The 17237-nt window shown below is 42.5% G+C and overlaps 1 protein-coding gene across 3 annotated transcripts in view; it reads left to right on the top strand.

Moving 5' to 3' along the window:
- Positions 1 to 17237, top strand: part of Prickle2 (prickle planar cell polarity protein 2) — a 350803-nt gene that overhangs the window by 175342 nt on the left and 158224 nt on the right. Inside the window, exon 1 of one of the 3 annotated variants that reach the window (XM_041632608.1) lies at positions 16194 to 16461. The exons of the other annotated variants lie outside the window; for them this stretch is intronic. The gene's annotated coding sequence lies outside the window, so the exon portion shown is untranslated. Of the gene's footprint in view, positions 1 to 16193; positions 16462 to 17237 lie in introns of those variants that run through there. 3 annotated transcript variants of the gene reach the window in all.

Below are 17237 nucleotides of genomic sequence, written 5' to 3'. Positions count from 1 at the left end.
CACGCATTGTTTATCCTCAGGTGGTTTTAGGCATTTATTCACCACCATTACCCTGATCTTATGTGTGTATTTGAAATGTTTACTCTATCTCATACCGCTGACTGAGAGTACCAAGTTCTAGTCTCGGAATTCAGCGGTGATGGGTAAAGAGAAATGTAGATCCCAGAAAGGATCAATAAAATGACCATATTAAAGAAAAGTAATGAACAACAAGATATATAATAGTAGTCATAAATAGAAGGGCCCAAGCCAGTTGTTCTTTTCTTCAGGAGCCATAATTCTAGTTATACATCATTACGTGGTCACAGATGATCATTCTCAAAAGTAATAATAGATCTTTCTTTTGCCACAGAAAGTGACAGACAAATCGGGCATCAGAAGCAGACATAAGTGACTTTTGTCAACTGATATTACAATGTTTACCAGTCCATTTTGTTCTATGTTGAGCTGCAGGTGGCAGGAATGTATTGTGAAGGCTTCTGCCAATTCTAGAAACCTGAGCCATGAAATCAAACATTTCTGTGTCATCCACACAGACAGACATCATCCAAATGTAAAAATAGCTATGTGCCAGTGCACACAGTGATACTGCACGATGAAAAGATGCACGCTCTGTCTGCCCGTGCCCACGCACACATGTGCTGACGAGCACATTCTGTCCAGGTGGAGCCCTCCCCCACTCCCGGCCAAGATCCTCATTCGAGAAGTGATTCCAGATGCTTTCAGGTGCTGACATCTGTCAAGGGGAGGAGTGCTTCCTGGGCAGCACTGGGACTGCCATCGGATGTCCTGTGAGTGTGCAAATGTGCCCTTGCTATACTGCACATCCTTGCACAAGTGTTCTGCCATTTCTTCGGTGGGATGGACTAGAGTGCCACCTTGGAAGCTGTTTGGGCATTTGTCAACCAAGGGAATTTGGCAGCAGAAACCAATGTTGTTTGCCTGTGAGGCTCTAGGTTCTTTCTTGGTGCAAACAAAAGGCACCGATTTCTGTCATGTGAGTCGGCTCCCCCAGGAAAATGTTGGGGGTGGGATTCTTATGTTTGTGACTTTTTTCAAACTCTAGGTCCAGAGTAGCAGACACAGTCGTGAAGTGGAGGATGGTGAATAAGGCCCAGGAGCAGGGGCTGAAAGTGAAGACCACAGGCCTCCACCTGCCTCTGACTGACTGACTGACCTTTACAGAATTAGGGCCTAGCTCAGCCGATTCTAAATTTCTCAATAGGCCTCTAAACATCTCTGTCTCTGTCTCTGTCTCTCTGTGTGTGTTGTGTTATTCTGGTTTTTCAAAGTTGGCAACTGGTAGAATTTCCGTAGAACACAAGATGAGCTAAACATAGCCTATCTGTTGTTAAGCAGAACGGTCTTATGCACTGAGAGCAGCCATTCCAAATGTCCCCTTACCAGCAACCTCAGGATCATTTGGGATCTAGGTGAGAATTTAGACTCCCAGGCCCCACCCCATCTTTGCTCAAACATTTTAACAAGATTTTGAATAATCACTTTCATGCAAAAAACATTTGAATCATATCTAGAAATTTTGTTTGTTTGTTTGTTTTTTCATTCTGTGTTTTCGTTGTTATTGCTGTTGTCATTGTTTGTTACTGAGGTTTGTTACGGTTTGTTACATAGCCCAGGCTAGCCTTGAGCCTTGTGATCCTCCTAGCTTGCCTCCTCCCTGAGTCTTGTAATTCCTGGTGTGTACCACACCCAGTTCATTTTGGAAAAGAACAGTGTCTTCCTTAAGACACTGGTCTACCATGTTACACTCAAGCATGCTATTGGTTGGTGAGCTCATGGAGAAAGAGGTCTATCCTGCTGGACATACAGTACCTCTTGACCTCTAACACTGAGACAGTACCTGCTTTACAGGAGTGTTTAATGAACGAGCAAATGCCGTGAAACCTCATCACATGGTCTAAATAGACTTGAAACCTCAGCAACTGTGCAAGGGTTTTCAAATTGTCTAGTCTCTTGGCTTTATCTTCCATTCTGCTGTACCTTTTGTTCGCTTTGTATTCTTAGGATCTATTCCTTGATCAGGTATACAGTAGGCATACATTAACTGAACTAACTAGATAAATCAAAAGGCTCCAGGATGGCTCCTACGTCAATGGTTCTTTTGCCATCATCCTTATTCCTTTAAGAAGAGACTGTGGCTTGTGACTTGAAGAAAACTCATAATGTATGTTAAACATATATGTGTGACTGTCATATATGTATGAATGCATATGTGTGTATGTTTCCATCTACTCACCAGCAATACCACATGTTGTGATAGGGCTTTAGTGACCCTTCAGAAGTATAGAGTATTATCTGTAATGGTCAGGGAGGGTCACCTGCTCCTCTAGTGCTTACATTTACATCAATCACAGACTGTCTCTAAAATAGCATATAGATAAGAATGAGGAAAATGGAACAGCAGATGGGAGAAATATGTTTCCTGTACAGGTGTTTTCAGAGTTTATGTACAACTTTTAGGTATAGGATGCAAAATCTTTGGATTCTAGTAAGAATCCTTGTTGTAAAAAAAAAAGAAAAGAAAAAGAAATGACAACTGGACACACTTGCTTTTTATGAGAGATATGTTGTCTCACTATGATCCTGCCCTTCAAACAGAAGTTGGTGTCCTGGAACCTTTGTGTAGTATGTATGGTAGGGCCGTGCCAGAGTTTGTTCCATGTAGCTGCATTATCTCATGTCTTACTTTGTCAGTACAAGTGCTGGGCTTTCTGTTCTCATTTTGTTTGCTTGTGGCTTAAAACTCTTACTTTATATCTACCATGGACATTCTGAGCATTTGGGTTTAGTTTTGAAAAATGCACTATAGATAAGAATTAGATAAATGAGAATAATAAGAGTTCTATTTTAGGCCCCAAAGAGCTATAAAACTGGCTGCCATAAATGTGCTGTGTAACTTATTGGTTTTTTTTCATTGTGAACAACTGAAGGAATAATTGTCACTTTTGAGAATTATAATTGGTATAGGTGTTTGATTATAATGAATTTAAGGCTTTTATACCTTTTGTTAAATGACAAGGATGGTGAACTATGCTGTTAAGTTTAGTCAACTGATGTTTTTCTGGCATTCAGTTTTCGAGCAGGGTATTTGAGCAGACCTTTAATAACGTGTGCATAATTAAAGGGCAATCATAAAAAGATGATGCACTTTAGACTGTTAATAGTTTGTTACACTGATGATAAACCAAAGATGCTGGTTGAAGGGAAGAGTGACTTTCACTTTATGTACAATACACTTGGAATTTTAAAAGCTTGTATGGCTTTTGTGATTTAATTGAAATGAAAGATATGATAAATAAAGGAATTTCATAAACCCCATCTTAACAATAAAATCCATTTGAAGATATTTTTTATCCTATATTTTCAAAGTTCATTCTAAAAGTGGTATATGACAGAATTTTTGGATGGAATTTGGTGTATGGATGGTTGAGAATATTTTTATCTGCTTTTGGGGTGTTTTATGACATTTCTTTTAGGAAATAATATTTTGTGGTCTTGGTAATTGAAATAGTTGTTCATATTATATAAGTTTTTTATAACTTCATGGAAAATGAAAGTAAGTGGTACACACATACACACACACACATACATCTGGTACACAGATACACACACATGTGGAGGTAACAGGACAACCTTGGGTACCAGTTCCTTGAGACAAGAATGATCTCCTTGTTTACTACCACTGTGTGTGCTGGGCTAGCTGGCTTGTGAGTTTCCAGGGATTCTTCTTTTGTTGCACCTCCCATTTGGTGCTCAGTGCGTCCGACTTAGACATATGCACTGCTTTGGCCTGCTTTACTTATGTTCTGGAGACTCAACCTAAGGTCCTCACATATGCATGACAAACACTTTACCCACTGAGCAGTCTTCCTACTCCTCAAAATTAATGCTTTTTAAGACAAAAGTAAATGCATCTGAGAGTCAGAGTTGTCTAGTTTAAAATCAGAACTCCAGAACACAGACTGCCTGGACTCAGAGTCTGTTACCTTGTAGCCATGTGACACTGGACAAAATTACAAGATCTCTGTGGATTTACATCCCCCCCCCATTTGTGTGCTAAGTAACAGTATTATTCCCAAAGAACTGATGTGCAAGAATAAATAGGCTAACTTATGTAAACTTCTTTGAAGGCTATCTGACACAATGTAAAGACTGGATCAGTTAGCTGCTGCTGTGTAACAAAACACCCTGAAATTTGGTTGATGGGTTTGATTGTCTGAAGAGTCCTGGGCTGCTTTGGCTAGAGATGGGTGGATAGGCGAGGGTGAGTTTGCTTGTTTGTGTTATGTGATAACAGGTCGAGCATGTGGTTGTAGTCACATTAGCCTCAGCACCAAGACAGCAAAGCTCAAATGCAGAATGTTCTTTCAAATCTTTTTTGCTATCACATTTGCCAACACCCTATTGGTCAGAGTAAGTCATATGGTCAAATTCAGTTACCATGAGAAGGGACTACTGAGGAACTGAAGTGCAAAAAGGGAACCTGTGCAAAGTGTTTTGCAGACCTTTTCCTTCAACATGTTAAAAGTATTAGACACTATTGTTATTGTCATTATTATTGTTATCATCTCTCTAAACATGACGCCACTGAAATTAACTGCTCTTGAGGAGCCTTTGGTTGGTCATTAGTGTGGCTGTTTCCAAATATTGTGGGAGCCTCAAAAATTAATACTTGCAACAAGAGAGTTTTTAAGAGGAGCTTATTCTGCAGAGCTGAAATTATTATTTTTGTTACAAACTGTAGCTGTCCCTGTTGGTCTCCCTGGGAGCATTTTGCAAGCTATAAAATACAGCGATTACTATGGTAATCATATTGCAAGTATAAAATGGCTTTGACCTACTTGTTAAAATGCAGTGTGTATTAAAATAAAGACTGTGATCTTAAAGCTAAATGAACTCAGAATAAAAACAGAATGGCAAGTCCACAGAGCTACGAGATCTTCACTGGAAAGGAAGGTGTTGGATTTAGAGGTGCACATTGCTTTAGCTCCCCCATTTTCTCCCTGAAGCTATGTCCTCTGGGAAATGACACCCAGTCTCCACATTCCCCACCCTAACATGCAGAGTCACCACTTGCAGAGGTGCTGGGACACTTTTCACATAACACCGTGCTTGCTTTTCCAATCCATTCCTAGCTTCTTATCATAACAACACCGTGAAGCAGAACTTGCCATTTTCCTTTTATCAGCAAGGAAACTGAGGCTCAGAGAGAATAAGCGATCTCCCCCAGGCATGGAAGTCCTGCCTTCAAAGTTAGCCCAGTGAAGACACAGGAGGGAGATTCTGAGACTTCAAAGAAGAAATCAACACAGTTTCACTAGTTGATTTGGTTCCATAGACTCCATTCATTAGACATTTTCATTGCCTTTGCAAATTTGACACTCCTTTATGCAAAAGGTATTTATTGGCTACTTCCTGTGTGCTCGGCAGCATGCTGCAGTTGTGCTAGTCTGTAGATGGGGCTCAGTGAGTTTCGGAGTGAATGAAGACTCCCTAGATGGTCCAGATGAGAGTTGGAGGGTAAGCAGGCACTGTTGTGTTTCAGGTGGCTGTAGTAAGAAGGGAACAACCCAGAAGACCTGCACAAAGGACAGCTAAGCACAATGTGGAGATTGGGAACTGGGGACATTGGGAGCCAGCAAAGGTGTTGAGTAGGTAGTGATATATTCACAGGGGCCTCTTAATGCAGTCGCCATAGCCACAGCGTGTATGATTGGATTGGGATTAACTGAAGGGAGAAGAAACAAGACTTCCTATGGGAATTCTGTTTGATGGGCTGGTACCAAAGTCTAGAAAAGAGGAGGGTGTGCGAGGAACAGGACTCAGCAGCAAGGACTGAGAAATAAACAGTGTTCGGGGTATCCTGAAGCTATTCAGCTGTGGAGAGGAGTAAAAGGAGGGGGAAATGGTGTCTGGTGTCTGTCTGTCTGGGAAGTCTCAGTAAACCACTCACCCGAAAGAAGAAACATGGCACCAGCTTCGAGTGGAAGATTAAACCTGGGTCTGTAAGATTTAAGGGTGGGCATTCCCAGTAGGGACACATGATATAACAAAACTTTGGGCAACTTTCTGGGCTGGGGGCAAGCTGTGAGGTCAGCCATGCCCTCTCCATTCCTTCCCCCTCCTCGTCTACTTCATTGTGCTTATTACCTTTCTGCACCACTGCAGAAAGTAAAGCCAGTACGGGCAAAGAATCCATGTGCTTGATTTATGGAAAAGACCTGCGCATAGAACAGAGTCTGGCAGAGGGGAAAAGATGCCTTAGAGCAGATGAGGTGGTGCACGCCTTTAAGCTCAGCACTCAAGAGGCAGAGGCAGGCAGATCTCTGAGTTCAAGGCCAGCCTAGTCTACAGGGTGAGTTCAAAACAACCAGGGCTACACAGAGAAACTCTGTCTTAAAAACATGAGAGAGAGAAAAAGAGATACATCTTAAAAGGGGGGAGAATGAAGTTGACCTTGCAAAGTAGAGGAGCTGAGAGGCACAGAGGTCCCAGATAAACTTGAGAAAGAACAGACCTGGGAGTCTGCCACAGAGAAAACTGAGCTGGTGCCTCTCCTCTCAGCTCTGGGGGCATCTTCAGAGGGAGCTGCCATGTGCATGAATGGCAGAACATTTATAACTTCCAAGAATGCAGGAAGAACAGCCCTGAAAATACGATGGTTTCTGAAAATGACCAACAGCATGCATTTCTTTTTCTCCCTCTCCCTTCCCCTTCCCTTCCTCCCTGCTTCCTCCTTTACTTCTTTCCTCTCTTCTTTGTTCTTTTATCTTTTCTGCATTCAAAAGTAATTTTGATCCAAAGGCAAGTTGGCCGTAAGCATAGGTGAAGAAAGATGACTCAGTCCCTTGAGTTGTACAGGAAACAAAAAGTTTTTTTTTTTCTTTTTGGTCCATTGGATCACTCAGGGCTTCCTTCCAGAGAAAGGTGCATTGGGAAATAATTCAGGGGCTTGTTTCAGGGCCTGCTGGTGAGTGCTGTGATCATTAGTGTCCTCTGCTGTGGACTTGGACATGGCTCTTGTCATCTCTGACAGGTATTCACTTCCTTCAAGAGAGTCAATTACTCTGAGACATAATTATCCAGAACCCCTCCTCCCGACACACACATGGAATATATCCTCTAAATGTGAATTCTGCTTCCTAAGTGTCTGATCTTCTGCTCGGCAGCTCCTGGCCCTCCCGATGGTCTCACTGGCATAATTTGCTAGGGAATTAAATCACGCCAGGGTGGAGATGGTCTTTTTTACAGCCTGATAATTTTCCTGCTGCCCAAGACAATTGTTCCTCCAGAGCTTGTAAGTTCAGGCTATCAGTGTTGCCCGTAATCATTTTTTCTTTTGATATAAATAATTTTGAGATATATAACACTCAACATTATAATTACCCAAGTCATAGTAATTGGAATTTGATAATTATAGGAGTGAAAAGAAACTACTCGTAGATGGGCTAGTAAATTTAGGAGCATTGATTCTAGATTCAGTCCTAGGAAGAACCCTAAAGGCAAAGGCTTCATAATAGAAATAGTAGGGTTGTTTTTTTTTTTATAAAAAATGTGTTCTGCTATTAATGGTTTTCAATTCCCGGTATAGATTTATCAGAATTCTGCTCTGTTTGCTTCCTTTGTTCTGTTGTATGCCATCTTCTCTCTCCCCACCCTTCCTCCTCCTTCCTAAGTATGCCAAAGCAAGCTTCAGGTGTCATGTTTCTTTAGCCTTTTGTGTCTCTGTATGTTTCTTTGAAAAGCTTGGGTGCTTTCTAACAGAATTACATCTCACCTAGCAGCAGCTCGGTTGGTCAGAGATCTGAACCCATGTCCCATAAGCAGTCTTCAGTAGACCTAGGCTGGTCGAAGACAAAACTCGAGTTGTGAATAGAGAAGGGATGATCTTGAACACTAGCTCCAAACTGGGAGATGGGTAGCTGCCAGTTCTCAGCAGCGAAGAGCTAAAGGAAGGACCCAGCTGTCCCGGGACACACTGAACAGGCTTAGGCACGTTTGGCCTAGAGGATGAAGTTGAGTACACTGTAGGGAGGTTTTGTTCGTGTTCTGGGTACTGTTTTGAAGTCCCTGCTGTGTTAAGTACTAGACATGCTATGAGTGCTATTTCTTCCCCTCAAGAGCTTCCACTGTGCAGTACAGTATGCTAAAGTGTGAGGTGGTAATGGTAGGTAGGTGGTTCAGTACCAATTCATTCCATAACTGGCATCATTATACATTGCTTAAGGAACAGTCTTTTGGTCTTCTAAATCTTGTAATTATCTATCTCAAAGAGTAAATTTCACTGGAGACTGGGATTCCAAAATGTCATCATCTCCCTTTGAATTCGGGAGGAGCAACTTCACAGCCTTTGTCAGTCTGTGCTTCTTAATTAACTATTTGAGGTTTTTAATCATCTGCTTACATCGTCATCATTTTTAAAAGATCTTAGTAGAAATGAATGAGATAACAGAAAATATTCAATACAGAAAAAAATAAAAGCCAAAATGACAACTGTGTTTTGGGTCTGTGTTTTGGGTTTTTTTTGTTTATTAATATTTCATGCAGCAAAATTCACTCATAGGTTTCCAATTTCATTAGCTTTGGCAAATGTAACCATCTTTACAATCAACCTGTTGATCAGTTCTAAGTCTCCCCCAGGTTTTCATGTTACTCAATGTCACCTCTTATGCTCAGCTCTTGGCAACTATGGATCCACTTTTGGGTTGCTCCAGTAATTCTGCCTTTTCTGGAATATCATATAATAGAACCATCTAGAATGTAGCTTTCTGATCTGTCTGTTTTAGCTTGCATGTTGCATTTGAAATTTACCTTTTGGTTGCATCTGAACTACTTGGTAGTAATCACTAGTAGTACTATAATATCTATATTATCACAATTTATTATGAATAACTTAAGGTAGACATATATGCAACATGAACATGGCTCTTAGTAAAATCATATTTTGTAGACATCTTTAGAGTATTACGCAAATAGCCTAGGGGTAGGTCTAGTCTTAAGCAATGTATGGACTGCAGAGTTGTTTACCACAGGCCATCGTTTATTGATTTAGTGTGTGTGTGTGTGTGTGTGTGTGTGTGTGTGTGTGTGTGTTCATGTGGCACACATGGCACAGGTACATGTTGAAGTCAGGAGATAACTTGTGGGAGATTCTGGGGATCAAACTCACGGTGTCGGGCAAGTGCCTTTACCTACCAGGCCACCTCACCAGCTCACACAGGCCATTATCTACTTATTTATATCACTGACAGTGATTCCTATCAAAATATGAATATGTTCCCCTCATGTTGTCTTAAACCGGAACACAGCTTCTGAAGTGTCAAGCTGATCTCCGCAGTTCCCTAAGGCACCCTTTCCACATTCTCTTATTCATTCCTTTCCACCCATTTCCTCTCTGCTCCCCTTCACCCTTATCTTCCTCTTTTGCTCTCTAGCTCTCTCTACTCCCCCGCCCCATATTCCATCGGCATTTATATAACTGAATTAATTAGACCTGTTTCTCAAGGAGCTAGTTTTCCATAAAGTTCACTTTGCAGTTGGCATGACAGAAGAGCTGGCATATTAATCAAATGCTACAATTTGTTCTTTGTATCTGAACCAGTCTGGGGTCGGGCTCACTGCTTATCTGTTGTCATTTGTACCACTCTGTCCCCTGCAGTAGTGAACCTGGCTTCTTTGTGGTTGGGTGGGTGATGGCTGGGAGTGTTGATTGAGAGTGGAATGGCTTAACAGGGACAGGCCATATCTCTAGAGATAGTGTTACAGAGCCCTGCGGATATAAAGTGTCTGTATGAAAATAAATAATAGCTTTTCTTTTCCTTGTTTGGCTGATAATATCTATAGTGTTTAATGGAATAACGTGATGAAAACCTTTGTCCTCTCTTAAATACCATGTTATCTGCTGTTTTGTGTATTCGTTTTGTGTTTCTGAAATATATTCACTTAATAGACATTCCTTCTCCCTGATGCATTTTAAATCCTCAAGCATACTCTGATTATATGTGTTTGATATAGTGTGTGTGTGTGTGTGTGTGTGTGTGTGTGTGTAATGAGGAGGAGATATTCTATGTAGCTCCTGGAGGGATCAGAATGGGTAGTTTTCCTTTAGTCGGTTTGTCACAGAATATAAAGTCTGGTGAAGGATTTCAGTTCATATTTTAAAGTCCATCAGAAAATTTCAAACTATATATTTCTCTCTCTGTCTCTCTGTCTGTCTCTGTCTCTCTCTGTCTCTCTCTCTCTCTCTCTCTCTCTCTCTCTCTCCCCCCCCACACACACACACAACATCACACACACACATACATTTTAGATATGGAAATTCTTGGTTGCCTCTGCTATTGCTGTTGAATTGAAAATGCTACAGTAAGAAAGATTAGTTTTGTTTTCTCATCTGAGGGTGTGATGTTTGGACTATTGGGAAGTATTGTTAGAGGGGCCAAGCGACTCCTATCCAGTAACACGACAGACATTACTAATCAATCATAGTATACTTCTCTGCCAGAATATACCTTCCAACTTCTTGGTAAGTCAGCATTCCAGAAGCCACTACTGATCAGTGAGCGTTGTTACCTAAGAGATGAAATCTGATTGCCACCCTGAAACAAGTATTGTCTCAATCCTAAAAATAACTGGGAAGGTTTACAAAAGTTGGAGAGCCATTGGGTAGTCCAGAAAGAATGTAGGAGGGTGTGGGTAAATTAAAGTGAAGAGCTGAGATTTCAGCGTGTTATGCTCTCTGAAGGCAGGCACCATGTTTATTCATGTTTCCCTTTTTTACCCATGCTCTGGGCAAATCCTTTCTCATGGTAGACATTGCAACATTGTGAATATATAGCCATTAGAGGCTGCATGAAAGAATGGGTGGAAGAACATGTCCTTGCCAATCTTTGCTCTCTCTGCAAGACTTCAGAGTTCACTGCATCTTCTGAAGAGCAGGCAGGCTTACTGCTTTGAATGTCACCAGCATTAATCCAGTGCATTCCTCCAGACTAGATGGCTTTATGTTCTAACATGGCACCATTGGCTGCATTTGAGAGTTTCCTTTCCACCCTATGTTCTTATCATTTGGGAACTTCCGGGGCTAATACTGTGGAGGATGCATTGAATCCTTTCCTGACTTGGTTCTGAACACTTCCACATTGATCAGTAGTTGGAAATGGGAGATTTAATGACATAGAGAATTGCATTATGCGTTCAGCTTCAGACAAAGCAGGAAAATCACTTCCTTGGAATCAAACATATGTAGACCTTGGTACTTGTTTGGAAGGGTAGTTATGGTTCTTCTATGGCAAGGACTCTGAGTGTTGATGCTATGATAACCTTGCCTCTGGAAGATTGCCTCTGGAAGCATTTTCCACGTCTTCACACAGTTTTGTGAAAATAGGCTGAAGTCACCATCCTCTTTAGCTCTTAGGACAAAAAAATATCTTTGCCAACAGAAAACATTTTCTTTTCTACCTAGGCATTGTAGTTGGCACAATAATAATATTAAGTGTCCATTTTATAAAAGTAAGTTGTACAGGCCAGGTACTCCTAAATTAGTATACAGTCTTCTAAGTTTCAAAACAACCCTAAAACTAGTGCTATTGCATCCATTTCAAAGTAAGTGAAGCTTAGAGAAGTTCCATGACTCAGCAAAACTCAGAAAATAGTAAATGGCTATACTGGGGCCCCAAGCCAGGCCTAACCCCGAAGCGTTCCCCGAAGATACCAGCTTGGCATTTCCTTTAAGAAGCCCCCACAGAGCTGCCTTTTCTTGCGAGTCTTTACAGGGATGACCCTCCTGTGCACAGCTTCCCTTACGGCATGCTCTGCATTCTTAATGGACCTCTGGTGGGTAAGATTTTCAATGGCGGTGAGTTCTGGCTTCACGGCTCTTTGCATTCTTTCTCTGTGTCCTTCTGCTGGTTTTCTGCAGTGACTGAATATATCCTTCCTTCCTAGAGTATCTCTGCCACTTTGCTCGGTACCTGGACACCATCCGTGAAGTGCAGGTATGAGAAGCTGCTGTCATTTGGTCTTCATTGTGTTTGCAGATGAAAGAGCAGGGAAATGCCTTCCAGCTGCACACGCGGAACATTGCCCAGCTCCTGACTGCTGAGCCCTTCGCTCCCCTCTGACATTGCCTTATAGGACGGTTTCATTTTCCCCTGCGTCAGTTTTTTTTAAATTTACTGTAGCCATATGAATAATTAATCCATGACTGTTTTCTCTGTTTATTTTATTTGAGATACATTCTGATTCTCGAATGTGATTTGTGCATTTTATGAATGCCTGGAAATTCTTAGCCATTATGTCTTCAGTTCTCACTTCTCTCCAGTTTCTTACATCCTTTTTATCGAATACTCTGTGAGCTGACATGTGACTTTGCTAGGTCCTTAGATGCTCTGGGGTTTTCCAGTAGGAACTACTGCTTTCCTTATCTGCAAATAGCCTGGATTTGAGCATCAGATCCCTAAGGGCATTCAAAAAAATTTTTTTTTTGCTTGGGTAGGGCTTTCTTAGTGTTTCATGAACAAAACTAGATTTGATGTTAGTTTTCCTTCAGAAATCCCTGATTCAGCCTTTCGATTTTCACACTCCAAATTTCCTGAATGCTGAGGGCCTCAGGCTCCTAACTCTGGGGTAAATTTTCTCCTTTCACCAAGAACCCGTATGGAGATGCGGATTTCACTAACCTAGTTAACAGTCTTCTCATCTCTATATTCATTGCAGACTCATTCACCCTTAATGAGTCTTCCTGGAAGGCCTTGCCGATCTCCTGCATGCATTAAAATCCAGGCCTGTGTTGGCTGCTTTTTCTGTTTCTGTGATAAGGTGCCTGGGGAAAAAAGGCAAAAATCAAAACCAAAAACAAATAAATAATTAAAAAACCCTTTAGGGGATAGGATTTGTTTTGGCTTTTGGTTTATAGTTTGAGGATCCAGTCCATGATGGTGTGGGAGGGGCATCCTGGTGCCAGGAGCTGGACACAGTGTGTAAGCAGAGACTGATGAATATTACTGCTCAGCCAGCTCTAGCAGGCTTTTTTGGACCACCAGCCCCCAAATCATGACACAGAGACTTATAACTAATTATGGAAGCTCAACCTTAGCTCAGGCTTGCTTTTAACTGAAGTTAACCCATTTCTATTCATCTATGTACTGTGACGTGGCTCATGTCTTTTACCTCTTCTCCTGCTTCTTCTCCTTACATGTCCTGCTTCCTCTGCATCCAGCTAGACTTGTCTTTCCTCCTCAAGACCTCTCTGTCCCCAGAAGTCCTGCCTATCCTCTTCCTGCCTAGCTATTGGCCATTCAGCTCTTTATCAGGCCAATCCCCAGACTTCTCCGATCTCAGAAGTACCGCCTACCCTCTTTCTGCCTAGCTATTGGCCATTCAGCTCTTTATCAGGCCAATCCCAGTGACACATCTTCACACGGTATAAAGAAATATCCCACAACAGCTAGCTTTCTCCTCTGTATGCATTCCAGGACCTACACCCCGGTTTAGACCCACCCTATGGAAGATGAGTCTTCTTACCCCAGCTAATCTAATTAAGATACACAGACAAGGACAAAATCTAATAGTCTAGATACTTCTCCACAGACGTGCCCAGTGTTATGTCCAGTCCGTGGGAATACCAAAAGACCACCAGAGAGACCAACTCACTGAAACGCAAAGCCAGGTTTATTGAGTGCACAATTACAAGCTGGCAGGGACCTCGTCAGAGCAACTGACACAGCAGTGGCAAGAGGAGGTACCCGCCTTTCTAGAGGGCCTAATTTAAAGGCAAACCCCAAAAAGTTACATTCGCAGGATGTGGAGTGACGGGTTCAATCCTGATTGGCTCATGTCTAGGGACTTTTCAGAGATTTTATTTTTGAACCTTGCTGTTGCTTTTCAAGTTTTCTTATTATCTGACCTTTGGGTGGGGACACTCTGCGGTTATCTGTACTTTCCAGATGGCCACCCTGTTACTTTAACCCCTAGCCATTTCTGAGGACTGGAATATTTTACGGGAAATAGCTTACACAAGACAGAAGATGGAGGCAGAGGACAAAATGGAGAAATTTGGGGTTTTCACCCAGAAGCTGGTCTCCCAGTCTCCTAGTTTATTCTAGATGATACTGAAAATGTTCTAGATACTGTGATGATAATGATCATCACAGCCCACAGAGATCCAGGACAAACCTTATCCCAGCAGACTGTCACCCCGCCATCTACCTCATAGCTGTAGGCTGAGTTGGCCTGCTTCTCACTTACTTCTTTCTGGTTATCTCCCCACATGGGTGCTTCCCTGCCCTTATTATAAATTAGTTAAGAATTTAAAAGTTTTTGTTACCTAGTTGACAGGGATGCCCAACCCATGATCCAGGGACTGCATGTACCCCAGAAAAGCTATGAATGGACCCAACCCAAAGTTATAAACGTGTTGAAGGGATAAGAATTTGGGAGAGGGGCTTTCTTTATAATTTGATTGCAAGGTTCTTGAGCATGATTTTTGTAGGTGACAATGTTGAGTCACAATGTCAAAAGGCTGGGCATACCTGTGACATGTCTAGATATTTTAAAAGTTGGATTTTTCCAGCTGTCATTCTTATCATTTAACACAAGAATGTGTATTAAAATATTAATCTTCTTTCCATCTGGAATCTGCTCAGCCCTTGAACCACTTTGCTAGAAATACTAATTTTTGTTATTTTCTTAAGCATATTTATAAAGCCATTTTGTGCATATATAATATGAATCTACATGCATAAAACTTGGAGATTTGTTTATGCCAACAAGTATATATTTCATTCTCTGAACTATATACCTAACAGTTCATTTGACGTTCATGTCACATGGATGCTTTTAGCTTTGCTTCTTTTTTCCTCATAGCTGTATAGTATCCCATTATATGAATGGATGTACTATGATTTATGTACCAAGTTCCCTATTCTGGAATAGTTGTTTTCAGCCACTTTCATATTAGAGAAAATTCACCTATTCTGTCTGCCTTGCTTTGTTCATTTCATGTAATCCCCTTTATTTATCTGTCTATCTTTTTAAAATTTATTTTTATTTATTTTTAGTTTTAGGTTTTTAAGACAGGGTTTCTCTGTGAACTAGTCCTGGAACTTGCTTTGTAGACCAGGCTGTCCTTGGACTCAGAGATCCTCCTGCTGCTGCCTCCCGAGTGCTGGGATTAAATTGTGCGGCACCACTGACCAGCTGTATCTGTTTTTCATTCCACCCCTCCACATCATTCTCCCCTATGGTGAGTGCCTTTGGGTTGAGGGCTTCATCTTTCATTGGTCATCCTGAGACCCGGCACAGCTGGCCGCCAGCAGTTGATTCTTAGTTCCTTTTTTATCTTGTAAGTAACCATTTTCTAGGAAGTAAAACCAGCAGTCAGACCTATACTCCCTGTTAGAGTCCCTATATAAGCCCAGTTATAAATTCTTGCTTCTTGAAGCATCTGTGGGTACGCCCACTGGTCTCCTCTGTAGCTGTGCTGGGAACTACTTCACAGTCCCCAGCGTATAGAAAGTGACTGTGCGTTGCTGAGAGGCAGCACGGGCTCAGGTTAACTATGAGAGACTGGGGTCAGACGCGAGCCCTGAAATAAACACTGCTTCTTAATTAACAGTTGTATCAGCATGCCCACTGCAGACATGCTTCGCTGTTATTCCTTAAATAAGTCAATCCTGCTGATTTATTCAGTCAATCAACAATTATTGCCTGGAAGCTCACTGTGTTACAGGCAGGGTATGAGACGTCTTGTTGATGGATGTTAAGACTTTTACCCTGGCACTGCTATGGCCAGGTTAAGAAAAAAAAGGGGGGAGGGGTGAAAGTATGTAGAGGGCCAGAAAGCACACTGAACAGAGACTGGGGAGCACTCTGCTTCCCCAAGGAAGACCTTCAGCATGTGTAGTGTACCCGTGGGCCTGAAATGAGGAATTTAGTCTTTCTTGCTCTAATACCAGCAGCTCCTATGCACACTGGGCTCTTGATGCCTGTGTCCTGCTACAGTGAGGTGTTTGAGTGCTTCTCAGCCCTTTCTAATTTTAAAGCTGTAGCTCCCTAGATTTAAATCTCAATTTGGGAACAGACCTACGATTGGCCCGCGGCTGGGAAGTTTCACCAATGAACGTCTGTAGGAGGTGGGGCAGTGTCCCTTTAAGCAGCCCAGGAGCAGTCTGGAGAGCTTGCAGCTTCTCTCTCAGGCGCTGAAATTTTCCAGGACCCAGGGCTGCTCCAAGAGCAGCTCCTGCCCCGGGAATGTCCCCACTTTTGTCAGCAATCCCTGCAGGGCCCTCTCAGGCTCTGCACCCTTGGCGGCCAACATCCTGCAGAGACCCTTAACCACTGCTCCTTTCGCTGGTCCCCAGCGGTTCCCCTGCCTCTCTGCAGTTTCCCAGGGGCGGAGTCGTAGTGGTGACCAGGCAAGCGGACCAAGAGAGACTGAGCCTGGTGAGTGGACCCCACCCAGCGCAGGGGAGTAAGGATGCGTGGACAGAGGAGAGTCGGGGCCCTCCCCTGGACAGAAAGGCGCCTGGCAATGAGAAAGTGACATGGGAATGTGGTGGAGGGGAGAGGAGAGGCGCTCTGCCCCAGAAGCTAAGTGGGGTTCATTGTGCTTCCACTAGCTTTCTTATAGCCACTTTGTGATCCCCAGAAAGGGTTGACTTGGTGGTGGTGGCTGCGGCAGTGGTAGGGTTAATCTCAGAATTTGTTTTTTAAATTAGTATTTTATCTTCTCATAATTCCTTTCATTTAAATATTTAAAATATATACTACTGATGATTTACTTGTTCTGTTAAGCTGGCTGAAGTACCCTGAGTGTTTCCACGAAGGTCGCCTTTACATATTGTTTATGCCTTTCCTCATACCTTATACCTTGAGCTTAGAGTCCCTAAAAGTTAAAGTGTTGCTGGGACTTTAAAATTTCTTTTCTTGGCACCTTGGTGTGGCTGTATAGCATTAATCAACCCTGGACCTGTACAGGTGTTTTCTCTGAATCCAGGTAGAAGGAGTCCCCTCTCCTCCTGCCCTTCCTAGCTGTCTGCTAGGAGTGTGTGTGTGTGTGTGTGTGTGTGTGTGTGTGTGTGTGACAGCTGGCAGGAATGAGGAGCCCAGTTCTGTTTGCCCAGAGCACCTCAGACACCCTCTTAGCTGACTGAGAGTCAGGGAATAGTGAAGCCTGCAGTGCTGCCGGCCTAGAGGGCTTGGACAACTGCACCCTGGAA

Source organism: Microtus oregoni, unplaced genomic scaffold, assembly GCF_018167655.1.
Source record: "Microtus oregoni isolate MIOR12 unplaced genomic scaffold, Mior012 000002F_ref0000024, whole genome shotgun sequence".
NCBI classification, from domain to species: domain Eukaryota; kingdom Metazoa; phylum Chordata; class Mammalia; order Rodentia; family Cricetidae; genus Microtus; species Microtus oregoni.
This window is presented reverse-complemented; position numbering and strand designations above follow the sequence as displayed.